The following is a 24,980-nucleotide window of genomic DNA, read 5'->3' on the forward strand; positions in this document are numbered from 1 at the left end:
TGTGCTTGATGTTGTCCCAGAGGTCCCTTAGACTGTCCTCACTCTTTTTAATTCTTTTTTCTTTTGCCTGTTCAGCCTGGGTAATTTATAATAGTCTTTCGTCCAGCTCACAGATCTGTTCTTCTGTATCCTCTACTCTGTTTTTGAGTCCCTCTAGTGAATTTTTCATTTCCAGTATTGTATTCTTCATTTCTGATTGGTTCTTTTTTATATCTTCCATTTCTTTGTTGACATTCTCCCTGAGTTCATCTATTCTTCTCTCCAGATCAGTGAGCCCTTAACACTCTTAGTTTGAACTCTCTGTCCGGTAGATTGCTCATTTCTGTTTCACTTAGTTCCTTTTCTGGGGTTTTGTCCTCTTCCCTTGCTTGGAGTGTATTCCTTTGCCTCCTCATTTTGCCTCTTTCCCTGTGCTTGTGTCTACGTATTAGGTAGGTCAGCTATGTCTCCTGCTCTTGGATAGGTGACCTTATATAAATGATGCCTTAGCAGGCCTACAGTTTGCTTCCCTCAGTTCTCAATGTTCCAGGGGTGACCCCCATGTGGGCTATGTGTGTCCTTCTGTTGTGGCCTGTTTGCTCTCCCTGTTCGCACCAGGGAGGCTGAGTTATACTCCTGGTCAGCTGTTGTAATGCTCAGCTGTTTGTAGTTATTGTGGGCCCTTCAGTCTCTTTATCAGGTGTGGTGCTCCCCAGCACAGTTGGCTGCAAGATCTAATACCACATTTGTGCTGCAGTATTTCTTTTAAGTGAGTAGGCCCCCAGCGTGGCAGGTTGTTAGGCTCAGGGGCTTACAGTTGCTACAAGCCTCCAGCTTTTAGGTCTCTTGTCAGCTCTCTGAGGATTGCAGCTGGGTGAGGCTGGCCTCAGGCACAGGAGCACCCAATTTTTTCAGGCTTTGGAAGGTGGGGCAAACCCTCTATTTCTTTGAGAAGCACAAGTCTTCTGCAGCTGACAAGCCCTGCCGCCCACAGGTCCAAACACACAGTCAACACAGTCCTGCCCCATGTGCTCGCCCCGACCCCCTCAAGTGGACCCAGTCTCTCCGCGGCGGGAGCCCCACACTCTCCACCACTGCCCCACAATCTCCACCTGCTCCTTGTGCACTCCCTACCCCACAGATGTGGGCTCAGTTGCCAGGCTGCAGAGAATCCAGTCACTAATCTATGCAGGCCCACAAGTTGCCTGAGGGCTAGTTGTTGGGTGGGGCCAGTCTCTAGGGTGGGCTGCCCGCCCTGGCTGAGCTGGATTAAATCAGTCCTCTAGTGGGTGGGGCAGACCTGGGCTAGCAGGCCCCAGGGAGAACTCCAATGGCGTCTGTGTCAGCACGTCCACACCAGGCCACAACAATGGCCGCCGCCAATGTCCCAGTCCCTGGAGAGGTCTCACCTATCACTGAGATGCACTCAGGGCCTATCAGGTGAGTCTCTTTTCACCCAAGCACTGTGCACCTTTCTTTCTGCTGATTTTACCATTGCTTTCTGAAATGGGTGAGTTTGCACGTGGGCCCTTTAAGAGCCGGTTTTAATTTCTTTGTGAACCTGATTTTCTGGGGGTACTCCCCAATGTTTTAGTAGCAGGCAAAGTCAGATATTATGCCACTCGTCTCGATTGTGCTGGATCCACAAAATGCCCACAGCGGGGGCACTCTCCGGCTCAGGGACCCATGCCTCCAGGGAGGCTGCGGACCTGTGTGCTGCTCCCGGGTGGCCGTGAGGTGCTGCGGCTTGTGAAGGCGACATTTTTCTCTCCAGAAGGGAATTTCTGCCTCTACCACCTCAATTAGGATTGTCCTTTGTTACAGGAGTTCCTCTCATCCAGTTTTCAGTTCTGTCTCAGGGGTAATTTTTCCATGAGTAGTTGTAAATTGGCTGTGTCCGCGGGAGGAGATGAGTTCAGAGTCTGCTTATGCCCCCATCTTGACTTCTCTCTCTGATAGGCAGATGATGAAATTTTGTCTGGCAGGACAGGAAAAGTTGCTTGAGATGGTCGCAAGGCATGAGTTTGGTGAAGAAGAGCTAAATTTCTTAGAATAGTCACTCCAATGCTTTCATGCTGGGACCTAGACCTATGCCCAGAACAAACTGGATACTCAAGATTACTTTTTAATGAATTAACCAAATAACAATGGAATGACAGCCTGATAGGAGGAAGAGGAGGATAGAAAACATGAAGATTTCTAAGAAAGTGATGGGAACAAAGTAGTGGAACCACAGGCTTCTCAGTGAAGAGATGTAAATTAACTCAAAAAATGTTTCTCTTCCTTATAAGTATAGATGCAATATTACCGTTCTACTCTCTTCCCTTCAAAGTATAGAGAAGTCTCAAGGACTCTTCAAGGCTGAATATTGACAAGTTGATCTTTTGCTGCAGGATTCTAGGTCTGTAACCCTTATGCCTGTCCTTCTGAGTTGTGTAAAATGGTCGGGACATGGTTTTACAGGCTTACTACATGGGCATTATGAGAACCAAATAAGATGGATGTGTCTTTTTGAAGCAGAAAGATTTCCACAGCTATGGAATGCTTACTATTATTGCCATAATTGCAATTATTATTAATAACAAAAATTCATATTCCTCAAAATTAAACTCAAATATTTTCTATAGCCATAATAATTGTGACCCTTTGATTTGTATTCCTAAATAATTGCTAAATTACTAATTATTAAAATGCATTTAGACATGAATTTGAAACTCACTGTGTAACTGCCAACATAATTAGCCCCTTCCCACCGTTGCCTAATAAAGCTGGGAACCTGTGCCCTTCTCTAATGGTACTTTACATATAACCTATTATTGTACAGAGTTTTTGTTTTAAGAAACAAATGCATTTCTGTAGAAACATTTTAATTTTATTATGCTTTTTATGTTTTAATTAGATCTCCTGGGAAACATCTAGGCACATGAATGAAAGTAAAAATGTAGAGGCAAGAGGAACACTCATTATTGGATATCTTTAGAGGTCATTGTGCTTTTGAGTTGAGTATTTTACCATAGGCTTTCCAGATGGAGATTCCACCTGTAGCGCTCACACATAAAATGCAGCCTCACAGGTTTAACTTACCTTGAGTCCTCCACTAGTTCCAAGCTTGATTAGGCATTTGGCGGTACTGACTCTCAATATTGCTAGCTATCAGCTAACATAAAAAGTATCATCGGCTTTTTATCCTGTTGTTGTTCCATGCTGACTTTTGTTTTTTAACAATATCACTGAGGACAAAACAAAACAACAGGATATTTTGCACTATTTTATCTCCTAAGAAATTCCTTCATCCACTTCCATTTTAATAAGCTAATAGCACTTTCAAATGTACATACTTTGATTTTTGCTAATGAGTTTAGGTCACCAGACTAATTAAGAACTTATCTTTGAAGTTCAGTGTTAGGCACAAGGGTAAATAAGAAGCACTCCTTGCCATTAAGGAGCCAAGGATCAAGAAGAGGAGACCATTGTGTAATTAATCATTTGCAATACGACAGGGTACATGCAGTGGTTTAAACGATTATAAAAGAGAGGTAGATAATTTAAATCTTGAAGTTGTTTTTTACCTTTAACACACCATCTGACATTTCACAATAAAATATACTTTAGCTAATGTCCTCTCAATTAAAACTGTCTTTGGGTTATTTTTTCTGCAGTTTTCCAGTACAATATTAATTGATATCTCTGATAATAAACATGAAGTAGTGCAAGATAGAGAGTGGATTCTGAATCATTAAATGGCTTAATTAAACACTGTCAAATTGTCAAATTGTCAAAATTTCTTATTTATTATATTCTGATATTCTGAAAATTGAAATTGCCTATCCAATATATAAAAGTAGTTTTCATACAGCCAGTTTATCAAGGAGAAACTGTTCTCTAGTTATGCTAGAAGCCAAAAAGTTTACAGTTTCTGAAGATTGGTAAAGATTTATAAAATAATGATCATCTACCAAAAATTATTCACTAGTCTTTAAACTCCACTTATGCTTGTATCACCAGGATTGAACTTTTTCAGAGAGAAGAAAATATTTTGTATTAATAATTACAGTTAGTAGTAACATATGCTTGATAACATATTCTGTCATGTTAGGGTGTACAGAATCCTAACCCATCCAAATTTTTTAGCTACCCATATAGTTTGTTTCTTTGCATTCCTCAAAAATAGGGCAAAACAAAACAAAATTAACTATATCAAAGAAAATTTTCAAAACCAAGTTTTCAAATAAGATTTTCTCTATTGTCAGTTCTGATATTTGGATCAGATAGCAATTTCTATTTTGTATTGTCCACTTTCCATTTTTGTTTCTTGTCTGTTTCTGAGTGTGTGTTTTCTGTTTTCTACACTCTGCTTCTGCATTTTCTTCTTGTTCACTTTCGGTGCTCAAAAGGAAGCCTGAATTAGTTCTATTTTATCTCTAATGTCTGTGCCCTAGATTATTGAGTCACCACCATACCCAGGAATTGATGAAAGTTGATTCTTTCTAGAGTTAACCAGAGATCTTCGCATTATCACTAGTGATTTAGACAGCATGGACAGCCTGTTTCTAAGAAATATAGGGATTGACAGTCTTGAAAGAATATTTTTACTAAAAAGATGGCAAAGCACCAACTGCAATGGATTGTGTTGTTCCCATCTCATGAGATTGACCTCATGCAGTGGGATTTACAATTCATTTTCCTAACTAACCAACTAGCCAACTAATCAACATAAAAATTCTATCGCTACTTTTTTCCCACCATCTTTCTTCTGTGTGCCTATGTCTAGGTTGCTGAGTTCTGATGCAAAAAAATTCACATTGCTATGAAATGTGTAATCGTATCGAAATAATATTTGCCAAACTCATCCAGGCCATCAATGCACCTTTCAGATCCTATGTATTCATATAGCATCATCCTCCCTGGTTTTCAAGTTCTCTCTATCCTCTCAACACTCTGTATTCCAGCCATGGGAGATTTCAGATTTTGCTCATGCTCTCTTTTATTACATGGAATAATTTTTCCTTCTGTTTATTATGAGTCACATTTCAGTGCAGCGGTATCAGATCCAAAATATGTGACAGCTAACATATGGTGCTAGAAGTCTCTTCTTTGTGCTATTTGAGATTCCCCTGAAAACATCTGCCACTCATCAGAAAATATAGTAAATTATTTGTTTACTTATTTCTCTTCTTTGTGGGATTATTAGCTCCTTGAAGACAGACACTGAGTCTTCTATCTATATTTCTCCAGCCACTTTTCATATTTAGCAAAGATTTTGCTGTTTGATAAATTCCTTCAATGTAAATTGAATGCATTTGAGTATTTGGAAGATGATTTGAGATATTTAACCCAGTGACAAGCAAGAATTTTTTTTTTGGTGAGGAAGATTAGCCCTGAGCTAATATCCACTGCCAATCCCCCTCTTTTAGCTGAGGAACATTGGCCCTGAGCTAACATCTGTACCCATTTTCCTCTACTTTATGTGGGATGCCTGCCACAGAATTGCTTCATAAGCAGTGCATATGTTTGCACCCGGGCTCTGAACCTGTGAACCCCCGCTCCTGAAGCTGAGTGTGCAAACTTAACCGCTACGCAACCCGGCCCACCCCCAAGCAAGAATATTTTATACACTACAGTGTTGAAAACTTCATCTGCTAGTGATTGGGCCCTAGCATTTTGTTGAAGGTAGTGCTCAATGCCCGCAATACTGAGTTGAAAACTAAACCTCATGAAATATGAATAAAGCCATTAAATATAATTGTGGATCAATTTATGATCTGCTTTTGATTAAAATCACATATTTGAGAATTAATTTTTGTAACAAACTGATTAAGAACTTTGAATGTAAAGTTCTATATCTTCAACAAACAGGATACATGTCGTAGAAAAACACAATGGATGTACCAAGTAGCAAAGTGGTTTCTAAAAATATACACCTCTACAAATATATATTCAAAAATGTAGACATAGAGGGATCATTTCTCAGAAATCTAACCCCTATCAAATATGACTTGGGGGGCCGGCCCGGTGGCATAAGCCATTAAGTGTGCGCACTCCAGCTGCGGTAGCCTGGGGTTCGCCAGTTCAGATCCTGGGCGCACACCTACGCACTGCTTGTCAAGCCATGCTGTGGCGGGGTCCCATATAAAGTGGAGGAAGATGGGCATGGATGTTAGCCCAAGGCCAGTCTTCCTCAGCAAAAAAAAGAGGAGGATTGTCAGATGTTATCTCAGGGCCGATCTTCCTCACACACACACAAAAAAAATGACTTAGGATCTGTTTAATGTAAAATAATGTTACTTTCAGAAATGGAGTCAGCAATATATTTAGCATTGATGGGAAGCCATATTGTTAAGTCTTTTGGGGGATTCTTAAATGGTGAAAATCATTAAAACCCACCTTCCAGTGAATGTGCTCATTCACTATTTCAAATCAAAGTGTTTTGTGTAGACACCTCAAATAAACTTGAGACGCTGATTGTTTATATAGAATCTCAGTAATGGAAGGCTAAATTACATATCTAAATACTGCTGCCAGGTGAGAGGGAGAGAGTGAGAAAGAGAGAAGAAAAGGGAGAAGGAGAGGAGAGGGTCAGGGAGAGGGAGAGAGAACGAGACAGAAAATGAGAGAGGAAGAGAGAGAGAAAGAATAACGCTAAGTAAAAAAAAAAAGCCAGAATTAAAATACAATATACTATATGATTCCATTTATAAGATATTAGGATATTCTGGAATAGTAAAATATAGAACAGAAGAAGAATCAATGGTTGTCAGGGGCTGCAGGGGGAAGAAAGACTTTATAACAAAGAGGCATGAGGAAATTTTGGAGATGAGGAAATTATTCTGTATCCTGATTCTGGTAGTGATTATGGAACTATAAACATTTATAAAAACTTATAGAACTAAATACTAATATGGACAAATATTTTAAACTTTCGATTTTGAGATAATAGTAGATGGACATATAGCTGTAAAATAATACAGAGAGATTCTTTGTAACCTTCATTCAGTTTTCCCCAATGGTAACATCTTGCAAAGCTATAATACGATACCACAATTAGGATATTGAGATTGATGCGGTTAAGAAACAGAATATTTCATCAACATAAGGATCCCTCATGTTACCCTTTATAGCTACATCCTCCTGCTGCCACCCCATTCTTAACCCATGGTAACCCTTTTTATGTTCTTTATTACTATGTACATAATCATGTCAGTTGCAAATAAAGATACTTTCTTTCTTCTAAATTCTATGCCTAATAGTTCCTTTTCTTGACTTATTGTCCTAGCTAAAGGGCTTCAGTAACATGTTGAATAAGTGGTGAGAGCAAAAACCTGAGTCTGTTTCTGATTTTAGGGGGAAAGCATTCAGTCTTTTACCATTAAGTATAATGGTAGCTGAAGGTTTTGTAGATGCTTTTATCAACTTGAGGAAGTTCCCTTCTCTTTCTACTTTGCTTAGGGTTTTTATTGTGAATGTGTGTTGAATTTTGTCAAATATTTTCCCTGTATCAATTGATATGATCATGTAAGTTTTTATCTTTAGCTTATAAATATGGCAGATTATATTGATTAATTTTTGAATATTGAACCTGTATTGCATACTTGGAATACACTCCAATTGGTCATGATGTTTAATTCTTTTTATATATTACGGAATTCTATTTGCTATATTTTCATGGGGATTTTTGTATATGTATTCATAAGGGGTATTGGCCTTTAATATCCTTTTTGTTTTTGATATTGTCTTTGTCTGGTTTTCTTATCAAGGTAACAATAATAAATTATGAAGTGTTGTCTCTTCTATTTTATGAAGGCAATTGTGTAGAATTGGTATTAATCCTTCTTTGAATGTTGGGTAGAATTCTAAGGTGAAACCACCTGGTACTGGGGATTTCTTTTGAGGGAATTTTTAAATTACGAATTCAATATTCTTAACAGTTATAGGACTATTCAAATTATTTATTTCACACTGGAGGAGCTGTGGCAGTTTGTGTTTTTTGGAGGACTTGATCCATTTCAACTAAGTTGCCAAATTTATATGAGTAGAGTTGTTCACAGGATTCTATTATAATCTTTTGATGTCTGCAGGGCTGAAATAAGAGCCTCTGTTTCATACCAAATATTGGTAATTTGTGTCTTCTTTTTGTTCTTTGTGAGTTTTGTACAAATTTGTCAATTTTGTTGCCATTTTGGAAGAATCAGCTCTTTGTTTCATTGATTTTCACTCTTGTTTTCAGTTTTCAATTCCATCGATTTCTGTTTTTCGTTGTTGTTATTGTTATTTCCTTCTTTTTGTTTCTTTTTGGGTATTTGACATGTAAGCTTAGAATGTCTATTTGAGACTTTGCCTCTTTCCTTATGTATGCATGTAGAGCTATAAATTTCTTTCTCAGTACTGTTTTACCTATGTCCTACCAGTTTTGATATGTTGTATTTTCACTTTCATTCAGTTCAATGTATTTATTAATTTTCCTTGAGACTTTTTTGATCAACGGATTATTTAAAAGTGTATTGTTTAGTTTATAAGTGGAGATATTTCTATTATCTTTCTTTTATTGATTTCTAGATTGAATCCATTGTGTTCAAACTCTGTGTAATTTCAATCCTTTTAAGTTTACTGAGGTTTGTTTTATGACCCGGGATATGGTCTATCTTGGTATATGTTCCATGGGCACCTAAAAAGATTGTATATTCTGCTGTTATTATAAGGAGCGTTCTATAAATGTTGATTAAATCCTCTTGGTTGATTGTGTTGTCGAGTTCTATATTCTTGCAGTTTTACTGTCTAATTGTTTAATAAATTATAAATTATCAAGAGGGGGTATTGCAATCTCAAACTATAATTGTGGATTTTTCTATTTCTCATTTCAGTTTTATCAATTTTTGCTTCACATTTTTCCGGCTCTGTCATTTGTTGCATATACATTTAGGATTGCTGTGTTTTCTTGGTGGATTGACTTTTTATTAATTCTATTCTGTCTCTCTTTTTCTTTGGTGATTTTCTTTACTCTGAAGTCCGTATTATCTAATATTAAATCGTCATTCTTCCTTCTTTTGATTAATTTCTGTGTAATATATCCTTTTCCTTTTCATTTCAATTTGCCTATGTTATTATATTTGAAGTGAGTTTCTGGTTGACAGCACAGAGATGGGGGATATTTTTAATCTACCCATCTCTGTCTTTTTATTGGTACATTTACATCATTTACATTTAATTTAATTATTGATACACTGGGGCTTATGTATGCCATTTTATTTTTGATTTTCTGTTTTTTCTCTTTGATTTCGTATATCTGTTTTCTTTTTCCTGCCTTACTAAACATTTTTTAGAATTTTGTTTTGATTATTTATATTCCTTTTGAGCATATTTTACAGTTACTTTAGTGGTTTCTCTAGATATTATGTTATTTATACTTAAATTATCAAAGTCTATTGGTGTCTTTATTTTGCCAGTTCAAGAGAAGTATAGAAATTATCTCCGTTTATGTTCCTTTACCCTCCTCCATTTATAATACTAAATATTTCTTCTACGGGTATTTAGACCTACATCAATATTATAATTTTTGCTTAACCACCAAACATAATTTAGAAAACACACAAGAAGATGGAAAGCCTGTTGTTTTTGCTATGTTCTTTCTATCTTTCTGATGTTTTAAGATTTTTTTCTTTTATTGTTACCTTTCTGTTTAGAGAAATTCCTTTAGCCATTCCTTTAGGTTATATCATCTGCTAGCAACAAATTCTTTTCATTTTCCTTTATCTGAGAATGTCTTCATTTCTCCTTTGTTCCTAAAGGATATCTTCGCTGGGTATAGGCTTCTGAGTTGACAATTCTTCCAACACTTGAAAAATATTCTGCACTTCCTTCTGTTCTCCATGGTTTCTGATGAAAAATCTGATGTCTTTTAAAATGTGTTTTCCCTATAGATAAGGTGTTGTTTTTCTCTTGCTTCTTTCAAGATTTTTTTCTTTGTTTTTGGCTTTCAGAATTTTAACTATAATGTATCTTGGCATGGATTTATTTTGGTTTATCCTGTTTGGGTTTTGCTTAGTTTCTTAAATCTGTTGGTTTATGTCTCTTGCCAATTTCAGGAAATTTTCAACCAGTCCTTTTACAGCCCTGCCCCTTTTTCTTCTCCTTCTGGAGCTCTGATAAAGACAAATGCTAGACATTTAGTTATAGTCATGTATATTCTATATCTCCATACACATAGCCTCTGTTCATGTTTTTCCTGCTTGTTTTCTCTCCGTTGTTTAGATTGGGTAATTTCCAGTGTTCCTTCTCCTGGTTCACTGATTCTTTCCTCTGTCCACTGAGCTTTTCATTTTGTTTATTGTATCTTTTATTTCTAAAATTTCCATTTGCTTCTTCTTTATAGCTTTTATTTACTTGCTGAGACTTCTTCTTTGCTATTACTTTCTAATTTTTTATCTGTTTCAAGCATGTTCATAATTGCTTGTTGAAGCAATTTGATGAAGTTGGCTTTCAAATCCCTGGTAGATAATTCTAAAATATCTGTTATCTGAGGGTGGCATCTATCAATTGATTGTCTTTTTCATTTAGTTTGAGATATTTCTGCTTTGAATGAAATGTGAATATTTTTAGATAATATTATGAAACTTTGGATCTTATTTAAACTTTCTGTTTTAGTTGTCTTTTTTTGATACTGGTCCAGCAGGAGAAAGAGGGTGCTGTGCTGTATTGTCACGTGGAGGTAAAAATCCAGGTTTCCCACCTGGCCTCCTTTAACACTCAAGGGAAGGGCTCCTCATTACTGCTTGATGATTGTGACAGTGTTGACTCTACAGTAGGTCTCTTCTTATATCGTCCCAGCTAGATGTAGAAAGAGCACCTCCATTTCTGCTGAGTAGGAGTGGAAGTTTAAGCTCCCATGTGATTTCCACTGAAACTGCTGGGAGTGAGAGTTGTTACTGGCCATGGAGATGAAAGTCTTGACTCCCTACTTTGCCTTCTCTGACACCATATCAATGGGAGTATTGGGGTATCTCATTACACATTTGCCAATGTGGAGGTCTAGATTCCCCACTCACCATTTGCTGGCATGGTTGGGGTTGGGCCACAGTTTATTTCTGCAGTGTATGGCTGGAGTAGAGCACTTATTATCTAAAAGTGATCATCAATAGGCATAAGTCATGTTGATAGTATGTTCTCTTGACATAATGTGAAGAAAAGAGCACTTTTTTGTGATCTTTCTCCCCAAAACCCATAACCCCAGTCAAATCTTGAGAAAACGTGGAACAAATCCCAATACAGGATCACCCTACAAAATACTTGGCCTAGACTCCTCAAAACTATCAAGGTTATCAAAAATAAAGAAATTCTGTAAAACTGTCACAACTATGAGGAGCCTAAGGAGACACGACAACTAAATGTGATATTGTATCCAGGATGGGATCCTGGAACAGAAAAAGGACATTGGGTAAAAACTAAGGAAATGTGAAAAAGAATGGACTTCAGTTAATAATAATATATCAGTATTATTCCATTAATTGTAAGAAAGGTACCATGTTATTGTAAGATATTAATGATAGAGGAAATTGGGTGTGGGATATATGGTAACTCTCTGTACTATCTTTACAGTTTTTCTGCAAATCTAAAACAGCTGTAAAAAATACATTATATTTTTTAAAAGGTAAAGAATATGTTTATAATTACCTTAATAATAAAAAACTCTCATTTAATCATATGCTTTTTTTTTTTTTGCCAACCCTTGATTTTTATTTAATTAGGCAGAGTAAAAAATTATAATAGCAATGTGTGGAATTATCTGTTATTCAAGAGAATTCCTTATTTAATCCACATCTTCCTGTTTGTACTATATAGCAAACAAGCATGTTCATGTGAAAGTGCTGAGGAAGACTGATAACTGCTGCTGTTCTTGTGTTTATAATAATGACCTTAAGGAGCTGAGCTTATCCAAAGATGGTCACCATATGCTCAGATAAATGTTTATTAAATTTCACTTGTGGTGATATCATTCTTTGAAAGTTTTTAATCATATAAGGCATAAATGGCACATTTTTATCAACCCAAATCTTTTAATAGCTTGAACAGCCCTTTCACTGTATTTAAATAAATATACATTATTGGTGACTACTGATTCAAAATCTATTTAGGTTCCTGATTCCAAATATAAATATGCATGGTTAGATACTATTCAGTTAGTTTGTTAATGGATAAAGTCCAATTTCCCTCACCTCATTAATGTTTATTTCTTTCCATTATGTCTTTTCACTTTGTAAAGTCAATGCTGATAAATGCTTTTTATAATCATTCTCTTTTTTGCTTTATGGAAACTCATCCCTTGCTATTAACACTGAGGTTTAGGCATGTTTCTACTCTTCCTCTGATGACGCTTTTTGTGATTTGGAGCTTGTATTTCAAATCTGCTATTCATATATTCCAAATTAGTTTATAAATTCTTTGTAGGCAGGATATTTTTCTCTTTAGGAACCGTCTTGTGCTGTGGCTAGTAACAACATCAATATTAGATGTTGATGGATAATGTGATTACACAGAAATCATTTTTGTATTAAAATTTGATCAGAGAAGCTAATGCCAATTAATTAGAATTTTTAAAATATCAGAATGAGTCTACTTATACATTTGCCACTAAATTGAATGTTACAAAAATGGATCCAAATATATGCATATATTTGCAAATTGCTATAGAATCACACTACTTGGATACTGCCTGTGGGTGGTGATATTAGTCTCTGGACATTCATATGTCCTTTTTCATGGTGATAATCCTTTATAAGTTTTAGACTTCCTAAACACCTAGGACTTCCTTTATATGACATTTTCCTGAAATTGAGCTGATGAGTGCCAAATATGTACAATTGTTCTTTTGAAATTGATAACGTGACTTTTAAGAGATATAAACACTTGTCTTGCCCACACTGGGAAACTTCACTCCAGAGCAATGACCTTTAATTGATGTCCACAGCATCTATAAATATGAATTCCTTTTATTCTCAGCATCAGTCCAAGAAGGGCAGAGCTGTAATAGCAAAGAAAGGAAGGAAATTCTTCAAAAACATTCGCTTCTCTTTTCAGTATAATAGATAGAATCAACATGTCCTTAATGTGTTTAAATTACTTTGTAAACATGATTTTTATTTGATTCATGATCACACTCTCTTTCTAGATGCCCTGTAATGGGTGCCCAGACTTTCCAGTTTGCATCTAATCCACTCAGAACCATGCAATTTCCGCTCTTCTTCTGAGAAGTAGCCCAGAGGGATTTTGGATGGTTTGTGGAGGCCTCTCCTCACTGATGCTGGGATGTAATGCTGCCACTGGAGTGGTTACCACCTCAATATAAGCTTTTAGTCACCATCTCCACCTGGGAATTTCACAGACCAGGGCCATCATTGCTGGCACATGCACACTTGCTTTGCTAGGCTTCCTTCTGACAGTGGAAGTCTTATGAGATCTCAAATTTGTGCCACGGCAGAGACCCAGTGAACTCTTAAATTTGCCATACAATCAGAATATCTCCAGAAGAAAACTAATCTTCTAACATTAAATTGGAAAGCTTAGAAGTGGAGCTAGTTGGAGGCAGGCCCTCCCAGCTGGTTGGTGGAAAAGCTAGTACATTAAAAAGGCACCACCTTTTAACTCTTTTTCTACATATCTCAAGGTCTAACTGTTGTTGTTTCAATCATAAGGTGAATTAGTTGACCTTTATTCACACTTCAGTTAACTTTTAATTATCACCTTAAACATTATTTCAACATATTATCTATATATTGTTGAAAGGAACCATTTTGGGAGCACGTGCTGAGCAGAAGTACCCAGTCACTCTCATCTGGATGTACCCTCTTGTGGATACCCTTGCTCCCTAGTCAGAAGCTGGCTGACAGCTGTGAATGTTTTGAGTTAATCTTTTGCCTTGATGAGAACGGAGTTTAATTCCAGATAGGCTGCTGGCTCTGAAATGTCAATATTTAAGGCAGTGACCCAGTTCTCTCCAGTGCTCTCCTGACCAACCTTGCCTCACTAGATAAGTGTTTCTAATATCACAGCTTTCCCTTCTCCTCTTACAGGGCTTGTTGAGGAAATTATCCGTCTGTCTGTACTTGCCCAACTGGATCTGGGTTCTGACATTTTATCTCTAAAGCACCTCCCTTGTTACAAGGGCATCATCGGCATCCTCTAAAGTATCTCTCGTTTAGCAGACCTCTTCATCCACACACCTTCATCATGGCCAGGTTTCTCCATTCACCACTAGCCTTTCCACATGCTATCCTCAGAGGAAAAGCATCTTCTGACATACACTCTATGCTTCCAAGATTCAGGGTTCCGCGGTGTCAAAAGGTTGCACATTAGAACTATTCAAAGCACTTTTAAAAACTCCAATGCCTTTCTTGGTCCCTCCCCACAGAATTCACGTTAATGGTTTTGGAGTGAGGCCTGGCCATCAGAAGTTTTCAAAAGCCTGGCCCATGGTAAGTCCTCAGCAAGTATTATTACCTGTTTCCATCATTTCGTCAATTTTCTTATCTGTTCACTATTTTTTCCTTCCTTCTCCATACAAATAAGCATGAGGAGCCTCCATCATCATCATCATCATCATCATTAGCTAATACTAAGCCATCTTCAAAGATAAAAATACTTGCTTGAAAAGTAAGATTAACATTAGTTATTCTTATAGGGATTGAGTTCTTCAAAATCACGTTTATATTTAGATTACAGATTCTTGTTCTCAAGTTTTTGACTTTTCTATTGTAAACCAAAGATGAAGAAGTAAGTCTTAGGCTGTAGCATTTATAAAACTAACCTCTATAGCACTTTCAAATTTGGAGGTTAAAAGTTGTTTTTTTAATTTTAAGATATATATATATTTATGTGCCTAGTACTAGTTTTACCATTATGTCTGCAATCATTTAGTGAATGTGGGCCATTACTTCCCTTCCAAAGGAATGTTGTTAATTACAATAAAATTTTGAGCCAACGTTACTGTTTGGTTCTAATGTACGTACTTGTGTATGAGTTCTGGTATCATCGTAGCTATATTTAGGTTTCCTTTGTTAAAATCTTCAAAGTCCCATTGGAAAGATCATTTTGGAGGGCTTTGAGCTGAAAGGTGAGGGGGCTCAGTGGGTCAGCAAATATCTTTTCGGCAAAGCTGTAGGAGAGAAACTACATGTTGATTACTGAGGGTAAAGGATGAAGATTGGCCGAGAGAGTAGGAGCACAGAAGAGTTAGAGGAGCTTCTGGATATTGGGCCATTTGGAGATGGTAGAATAACCTGAAAGCTCAGAGGAGTTGATAGCTGTGTGGAACCAGGACCCAGTAATGTTGTAACAATCTCATTCAAGGGGTGCCTGAATAGAGCGTGAAGTTTGTGCATAGGGCTGGGCCAGCTCAGAGGTGGAATGTCTGTGTAGTAGTCATGGTTCTCCAGAGAAGAAGAAGCAATTAGATGCCTATATCTATCTGTATTTATAGATACATATATCTATATAATTATATCTATTAGATATAGATATTTATATCTATTAGATATCTATCGGTAGATACAGATATCTATCTAATAAATATAGATATAAATATATATAAAGAGAAACGTAGATATTTTAAAGAATTGGCTTATGTGATTGTTGGGGCTAGCAAGTCTGAAATCTGCAAGGCAGGATTGCGGAGCGGTATGAAGGGTAGAAGTGATGTTGCAGCTAGAGTTTGGAGGCTTTCTCAAGGCAGAATTCCTTTGTTTTAGGAGAAACTTCAGTCTTTTAAGTCCTTCAACTGATTGGATAGAGCCCACCCACATTATGCATGGTAATCTGCTTTACTCAAAGTCTACTAATTTAAATATTAATCATATCTAAAAAATACCTTCACAGCAATATCTAGATGGGTGTTTGACCAAACAACTGGACACCATAACCTGGCCAACCTGACATAAAATTAATTATCACAGCCTGATCCACCAAATATAGACAGAGAAAAGCAAGGCCGAGACCATCTTTCAGGCAGACTCAAGGGCATCTCGGGCCATAGATTCCACAGGCCTTGACACTCCATGGGAACTAGGAGTCTGAAATTCCTGGGACTGATCCTCTCTCAGGCATACAGTGATAAGCATCGGTGCAACGGCCACTCTACTCCATGCCCTCCATTTCCCTGCAGTGGTGAGGGCAAGCAATTACTTCTGGAGTTGGACTGAAGGTTTGTAAGAATCAACTTTAGCCAATAAAAGAGTAAGTAGACTTTTGACCCTGACTAGCTTAATAAATATATTTATCTTACTTGGAAGCCCTTAGAAACTTTTATATTCCAGTAGAAATTTGGTTTTGAGTTATCTAGATAATTGTCTCCTCTCTTTATTTCCCTGGGCCTTTATAGATACAGTTTGAATATAACCTGTGGTTGTATTTTAGAACCATTGATGTGTCATCTAACTGTGAGCTCCTGAGTACAAGAACTACTGAAAGGTGTTCTGCAGTTAAATGTTCAGTGAAATTTGGTGTTTATGCAGAATTATACTGAAGTTGGAATCCATTCTGCCCTCTCTATAACACCTTCTTATCTAGGGAAACTTAGTTGAAAATCAAAGATGAGAAGAAAAGTAAAAACGTTATTTAAAATAGCATAAAATATAGAATTGAAATTGAGCATTGGATAGAAAAATTGGAAATGGCATGGAGACGGCATAAGGATTTTGTAAGCAATACTTGATAATTTATCACCAGTGTGAAAGTTGCAAGCATTTTAATTAACTGGGACTTAGAGAAGTGGTTCAGATGGACTGCATCAGTGAAATAAACATTATTAAAAATTATTTTGTAATATTTGGGGTAATAAATAAGTTCAAGGTTCTTTTGGTATCCAAATGTTCTGTCAAATAAATCAAGTTCTGTGTTGTCCATGGATTTGAATCAGTCAGAAGAAAAAGAACTATTTTTTTTGACTTATCCTACAAGGTGAAAGGGCTCTCAGTTATTCTAATAGAAGAACCTCAAAAAAATTTATAGAGCTGCTCTCAATTTGTTCACAAATAAGTATACTCACTCAGCAGTCTCTCTTTCACTGCGCTCTTCTGACCTGATCATGGAGCAAAAAATATTCTCTCACTTTCTCTTCCTTATTTTTGTGAGGATGGTAATTTCAACACAGCATTTAAACTTTCCAAGGTTTCTTTATAAATACAGTTGTAAATTACGCTTTTTGTTAACAAGACCAGTCCAAGGAATTATTCCACAATATGAGCTATCATTTATTTATCATTGCTGTTCCAATTTATTTGTTATCATATGGCATTAACTGGAATGTCATCTTTGATACCATATAACATTTAAACACTAAATGGCAGGGCCTTTGAAATTGGCTGGGATATATAGTGTTTAATATTTCTCTCTTTTACTGGATGATTATCTTACACTAATTCAATTTAATCAGTTTGCAGCATTTCTAGAATGTTTATATGATTTGAAAGGGAGCTAAATTTTTTGAGCTTCTCCTTACGTTAATTTTAAACGACAGCAGAGAACCAATTGCTGTGAAAATTAATGAATGAGCTACACCATTCTGTCTTTACTTTGCACTTGAGTTATATCAACCTCTGAAAACATATGCAACAAACAAAATAAACCCAAATAATACAAATGACACCAAAGAAACAGTAATCTATCTGCTATTTGGCTAAGAAGGCAGACTAACAATTCCACTCCTCTTTCTGTAGACAATTTTTCTTAAGGAAATGAAGAAACAAATTGTTGTTCTTGGTGCTAATCTTAGAGAGTAGTGTTTGAAGGTGTGGCTGTGAGATTCTGTTTATTACTTTTACAAAATTATAGTATTTATTATTTCTATTCCATTGTGTCATGCATCACATTCAAAGAGATCAGTGAACCCAAGTTCTGAAATTCCACAGCCACACTCTGCGGCATGAGACAGTGCAGAAGGGAGAGGTGTGGGGTTCTTCATACTTGGGTTCAAATCTTGGTGCTGCCCTGCCATTTATTAGCTTGAGAAACTTCTTTAATGGGTCAGAGACTCACTCTCCTCATTAGTAAAATGGAGATAATGGCCCTAATCATATTCGGAGGAAGAGGAGAAGTAACACGTGTTAAGGATCTAGTTAAGTCCCTAGTAGACACTCAATGAATTGCAGTTGTAATAACAACACTTATTGTTACCATTATATAATAAAGACAAACCATGGAGAGACAGAGACATATTCTTTCTACGCTAAATCTCAGTGCAGCACCTATGCACAATTGTAGTCAATGAACAGACTGCCTCCAGGTGCTTCATTCAGACATTCAGATAGCTTTGCTGCAAACGATCTCAAGTCCTAATGAAAAAGCAAACAGGATATTTGGCATGAATACCAGGAAAGCATGTTTTTATTTTAATATTTTTATCCCTGGATTGAATTTGGAGAGTTAATATTAATTTTCTTTACTGACCCAGAGAAAGATTTTTCTCTTAAGAATAGAATGTGTGCAGAGTTATAAACATTCCAGAGGAATAAAACATAAATTGCAATTGGCTGTACATGTTTTTGGTGAGACTAAATACATATTTTTTTCTTTTTTGCCCACAGAAGTCGCTCATGTTGACTGGATGACTCTGAATACATTAATAGAAAAATTAATTATAAAACTGATTAAATAAAAGACATCATTCCCAATACACTTAAAAGGCATTATGTGTGTGTATGTAGTATCTCAGTAGGTGTATTTATACTGCACTACAGCCATGCAATAGAAACTCGACACTGCAGTGTAAAAAATCTACATGCTTAATTAAAACACTGGCTTATCTGCAACTACGGGAAATAATGAAAGGTTAATAATGTGTTTTTTGAAGAGATAAGCAGAGTCTAGATCTTGAGTCTGTGGAAGCTGAGCTCCTATTCTCACTCAGGCAAATGAAGTGACTGGTTTGGAAGGCTGAAGCTCCCACAAACCTTGTAGCCACATGTGTGTGCCTCAGAGGATTATCAATCAGCTCATATTTGTCTTCACTTTCTGACAATTTGTGACAGCTAGAAATGTTCAATGCCATTTGCCTCATTTAACTTTCCCTTCCCAGCCCAACTCCATGTACCAGGAGACATGAAACAAACACTAAGAATTCGTGGACATAGACTTTCATCTGTCTTGCTTCAGGTGTTCATATCTTCCACCCTCTATTCTCTCCGAATTTCCAAGGATAACCCGCATTGCCACGTCTGCTTTGCCGGTTCTCCAGGACTTTACTTATGGTGCTCAACAACTCTGGCCTTGCTGTCCAGCTATTCCAATCTCAGATTTCTATTTATTTATTTCCTATGGAGACATTGACTTTTCTGGCAAACTACGGAATGTTTTTTTTTTTCTTTCGTATTCTCATTGTACCTAAATTTTTTATTCTGCTGTAGTTGTCTTTGACTGATGAGTAGTTTAAGCACCAAGGAGTGAAAAATCTGTTCTGATTTCCGTAATTTTATGGAAAATTTCTACCTTCTGTTTTAGTTTATGACCATCTAGAGACCAACTGGAGATATTATTATTTCAGAGTATGACTATAGAGATATAACGTAATATTCAGATAATGAATTAGAATAAAATCCTACCTCTGTTGTTTATTAATTATTTGACCTGAACCAAATGCTCCAGGCTTGAGAAAAATATCCTCATCTGTAAAATGAGGTAATAACAATATCGACCTCGCAGAGATGTAGTCACAAGAAGAAGAGATAATACATATGAAGTCCTTGTTTCTTTGTCACTGAGAAAGAGCTCAGTAACTAATAGCCATTATTTTGATGATCATTTTAGTTTTTTACTTTAATTTTAGCCCTTCAGAGAATTCATAAAACTTTGATAGGAGTTTTAGTTTTAAACATTTTTATCTGTTGCTTTTTCTAATAGCCATTACAGTAATGACCTCACCTCACTGTCACTAGTCCAATATTCCACTAATTTTTTTGAAAGGAAGAAATTCTAGAATCTGTCACTATACATTTTCCCCGTGTCTCTATAGAGCAAAATTTTCTGCTGAATAAGTACTCTACATGCCTACTGTGCTATTGTGTATTAATGGCAAAAATATTCTTGCTTTTTTTCCCAGAGTGTAGTTTAGATATCTAGTTTTGTATTTCTCTCTTCAGCTAAATAAATTGATTAACATCCATGGCGTCACCAAACATGTTCCATATCCAAAGCCTTCGGTTCCTTGCATCTGCCGAAGAAGCCATGGTTCTAGTCATCATCCTCGCAGGTGTAATTCTCTAAGCACAAAAGGGTAATTTTTTTGAATAAGTGTCTACCTTGTAACACTGTAAAATAAAATATTAGGAAATTTATGAAAAATAATATATAGTTTGGAGAGTAAAGAATATCCTTTCCCAACTTGAGCATATCTCTATTACTAGAATATTGTGTAGGGTAAGCTTATTCTTTATTTATTTGGGCTTTGAGAAATGCCTGTGACCAATCAGGGTTAGAAAGAATTTCCTTTTCTGAGCGTGGAAACTGAAGCTCAGGAAAGATAAGTGACTTTCTTCAAGGCAAAGTAAGTGCTATAAACAGACTATAGTCTAGGCCTTTGATGATAATTCTGAGGTGATTTTGCTGCTGCTGCCTCTTATGTTTGTTTTAATGATAAACATTCTGTTGATCTTGGAATTGTTAGTGGATTCATATCAAGAGTATATTCTCGCAAGTGTCCACATACTATTCATAAGAAAATGGGCTGAGTTGCACTATCTTACAATTTTGAAGATCTTTGCTTTTCATAAACTGGCTATGATGCATGGATTTTTAACACTTTAGCTGACAATTGCTGGTTTGTTTTGTTTTTTTGAGGAAGATTAGCTCTGAGCTAACATCTGTTGCCAATCTTCCTCTTTTTTTTTCGCTGAGGAAGATTGGCCATGAGCTAACATCCATGCCCATCTTCCTCTACTTTATATGGGATGCCACCATAGCATGGCTTGACAAGCGGTGCATAGGTCCACACCTGGGATCCAAACCTGCAAACCCCGGGCCACCAAAGCAGAGTGCACGAACTTAACCGCTACGCCACGGGGCCAGCCCCAACAATTGCTGTTTTTAATAATACCTGGTTAACCTATGTGATACAGTCATGTTTCTGAAGTATTAAAATATAGAACCTACATAAATCTCTGTAATAAATAACTAGAAGATAGTAAGTAAAACAACATACAGATATATGATTAAATTTTTTTTCCTTATTTGTTTTAGCATAAACTATATTTCTTGAATCTACAAATATATATTCTGTCAAAGAGGACATTTTAGTTGAATGCTAATGATTTCTTGAGTAGCTTCCATTTTGAAAATTGCACCATTGTGCTGTACTCCATATAGTAAATGAAAAGGCTATTAAGAAGAAAATTGTTCTCCATGCTCTTGGTCAAGACTTGAATGAAAGATGAAAAAAATAAAGTAATGTTTTCAGTGGTATTACAGCTCTGCTCTAGTTTGGGAACAATCAGCGTCTCTTTTATGAACCTCTTTGGCATCATTTTGCAAACAGTCCAATTTTAAGTACTCAGTAAGTGCTTTCAATATGCTATTTCAATTGTAAAATTTACTAAAATCTTCATTTACAAAGTGTGAACTGGGTGTGACACAATTCCATTTCTATGTTCATCCCACATAGGGATATTTAGTGACCATTGTGACCCTCCCTTCCCAGGCTTCCCTTGCCTTCATTTAGTCCCCACTCCAAGTTTCTTAAGCTAATGATCCCCCCAGCCTCTGAGAAATTCCACTTCTCCAAACAGAAGCTGGTGTCCCTCTTGGTTCCTTCTCACATTTTGGAAAATTGGAGCATCGTTAGTGTTCAGCTTGACGTTCTTTGAGGTTTTTCTCCTCTCTGTTACTGATGCTTCAGAAGTGCATGAGCCATGGATCCATGAACCAAGGGGGATCTGGAGCACTCAACTCCAGTCAGTTTATGTGTTAATAAGAAATTTAGCCTGTCTGGTTACCTTTCCTACATCACTTGTTAAGTAAACACTCTTTGTGAAAACAAGCATTCATTTCTATAAGAGATACCAGAATCTAACCCCACATCAAGGAAATTATATTTATCCTGTTAGAGGATTTTTATCATCAGCACATGATATACTAGAAAAAAAATTATCCTTCAATTATCATACAGGAAAGCATTAGCTATTTCCTTCATTATCAGAGATGAGCTTGCCAGTTAAAGGAAAACCACACCCATTAATTAAACTACAAAAGAGACCATATTAAACTCTTTCACTAACTGGTATGTTATCTTGTTGAATTCTCTTTGATTCTGGGTTTTCTTTTGCTAAAATAATATGGAGAAAGTTCTACTTGTTTGATTCATTTTCTCTAAAAAATGAACAGTGACAAAAGACATTAAAAATGATGTTCAATGATGAGCTTAGAAGGAGAAGATAATTTCTCTAGCGTCTGGAGATCAGGAAACCCCACTAAGCTAAATTCTATTATTACAAGGAAAAAATCAAATCCTAAATCAAGATATGGTGGGAATATGTCTAACTTTTAGTCAGAAAGAACCAGTTCACATCCTGGTGCTACCACTTGCTCAGTTGATGCATCTGTAACTGGCTCCACTTCTGAAGCCTCAGTTTCTTCAGCAGTAAAATGGGATTAGCAGTGTTAGCCTTATCACATAGTTGTGGGAGTTACTCACATAATGTACGTGGAGTGCTTGTGTTAGAGGAATTTTATCATTGACACATGATACACTAGACTCTCAACATGTATTAGAAGCCTTCCCTCTACAGTGCAGGCCACATAATGTAAATAAGCAAGATTCTGTTAATCATATATATGCAACATTTCTATCTCTGCGCTACCACATAACTCAGGTGTTCCTCTACTTTACGTCTCCCTAACTCACAGGGTATTTTATGGAGCCCCAATGAGATAATGCATCTGAAAATGCTTTGTAAACTAAAACATACCTTTCAAAAATTATAACTCTTATTTTTCTGAAGATTTTTCATATCTGTAATATTTAACTTCCATGATTTCTGTGAGCTAAGTAAGACAAATAATATTACCTCCATGTTGTAGAGAGCAGAGACTTCTCAAAGTTTACACTGTGAGATGATGGTTGATTGAGGAGTAGAATCCAGAATCTTAACTCTGGCCTTTGAGTTATTTCCATTCTCAGATGCTTTTTGGCTTTTGCCTATTTTTCTGATGTGTTGAAATTTCTTTTTGGTTCAATTTTCAGTTGGAGAATTCAGATCCCTCACTCCGGGACCTCTCTCCACATTTCTCAATGAGTTCAGCTAACGGTCCACCAGTTTTAGAGAAAATATTTACTGGGAGGGTTATGAACTGGATCTTATGGTTTGCCTTTTCTGAATTCTTTTTGCATTGTGGCCCCTTCTGTGTTCTGGGCAACAATTCTTTGTTGTTGTAGAAAGAAGATAAGCACCAGAGAATAGTAGCTATGCACTTCCCTTTCTGCTCTGGGTTTTAACCTGCCAATAACTGTACACAGAATACGTGGACCCCAATTAGAGAGTTAAAAAAATGACTGCCCCCTTTGAGCAATCTGAAAAACACTTCCATTGGACTCAAGCTGCCATTAAAAATAAATTCTGAAGACTGCCATTTAGCAATGGCAGACTATAGTTGCCTCTCTTTTTTTTGATATTATCTAAAACAAAAGAATAAAAAAGAAACAGGAAATAAAACTCTATCTTTAAAGAAAAAGGTACATATCCATATCTCAGAAATACAGTCCAAAAAAAGGAGTTCCAAATGCTATACGAATTGTACCACAAAGCTCTGCAGAGTGGCAGTGCATGATTAAGAGGGCTAGTATGCCTTAGTTAAAATCCTTGTTTCCTCACTTAATAGCCATGGGACTTTGGGAAAGTTACATAGTCACTTTCTGTGCCTCGGTTTCCTCATATGTAAACTGGGTATAATTAGTCAGTACCTCATGTGGATATTGTGAAGATTAATTGAATCATTATACGCAGAGTGCTTAGAACCATGTCTGTCACATAGTAAGCACTCAAAAGTTAACTATGTTTATTATTCTCTTCTGTAGATTAGATGAAGCATGACGTTTTCTGAGGAAGTCACATATTTGAGGGGCAAAGCCAATGATGCTAGTTTAGAATAGCAAGCTTGATGAGAGGAAGACAAACACTAGAAAGTGTCTGATCAGTTTTGAATGTCATAGTGTCAAGAAAGTCAGAGCAGAATGAGGAAATCTGCAGGCTCAACATCTCTGTGAGAAGCAAGCTGTTGGAATGACAGAATAGAGGAGACATTTTGTGAGTTATAAGCCTCTCTGTTCTTGATCAGCAGGAAAATAAAGACTAACGCACGACATAAAGTACTTTGACAAAACGTGGGTGGACGTGGGATAGGTCTTCACTTTGAGCATTGGAGACTTCACGCTAGCTCAAAGTAGAGTTATACCCTCTAGGTCAAGTGTTGTTGAGAAAATCATCAGTCCAGGGACCAAAATTTAAGCTCCTGTGACTAATACTTTACTCAACACCATTTTCTTAACTATCAGGCCTGGGAAATACCTCCATTTAATGAGCAATAATTAAAAATAACCATATCATAGCTGTTTGTTTATAATATTCAAAAACTGCAAACAACCCAGATGTCAATCAACAAGATGAATAAGCAAATTGTTGTGTATCCATACAGTAAAATACAGCTTATCAATAAAAAAGAGTGAACTACTAATGCCTACAGTAAGGGTGAATTAAAAAAATATGCTGAGTGATAGAAACCAGACTCACAAGAGAATATATTATATGATTCCATTTTATGAAGTTCAAGGACAGACTAAATTAACCCAGAGCGAAATAAGTCAAACAATGGTTGCCTCTGGGGATGAGTTAGAGAATGCCTATGAAGGGGCAAGTAGAAACTTTCTCTGATGATGGAAATGTTTTATATCTTGATGAGAGTACATTTCATGATGGAGGCATTTATGCATTTGACAAAACTAACCAAACTGTAACTTTTATATAACTCTTAAGATC

At 36.5% G+C, this 24,980-nt stretch overlaps 1 long non-coding RNA gene across 1 annotated transcript in view; it reads left to right on the plus strand.

Moving 5' to 3' along the window:
* Positions 1-1,312: 1,312 nt before the first annotated feature.
* The window catches only part of LOC147916236 (uncharacterized), a 50,757-nt gene continuing 27,089 nt past the window's right edge, over positions 1,313-24,980 (plus strand). Inside the window, exon 1 of the long non-coding RNA XR_015553159.1 lies at positions 1,313-1,419. This is a non-coding gene — a long non-coding RNA (uncharacterized LOC147916236). The remainder of the gene's footprint in view (positions 1,420-24,980) is intronic.

Source organism: Ceratotherium simum, chromosome 9 (genome assembly GCF_057802395.1).
Source record: "Ceratotherium simum simum isolate JZ-2026a chromosome 9, ASM5780239v1, whole genome shotgun sequence".
Taxonomy (NCBI): domain Eukaryota; kingdom Metazoa; phylum Chordata; class Mammalia; order Perissodactyla; family Rhinocerotidae; genus Ceratotherium; species Ceratotherium simum.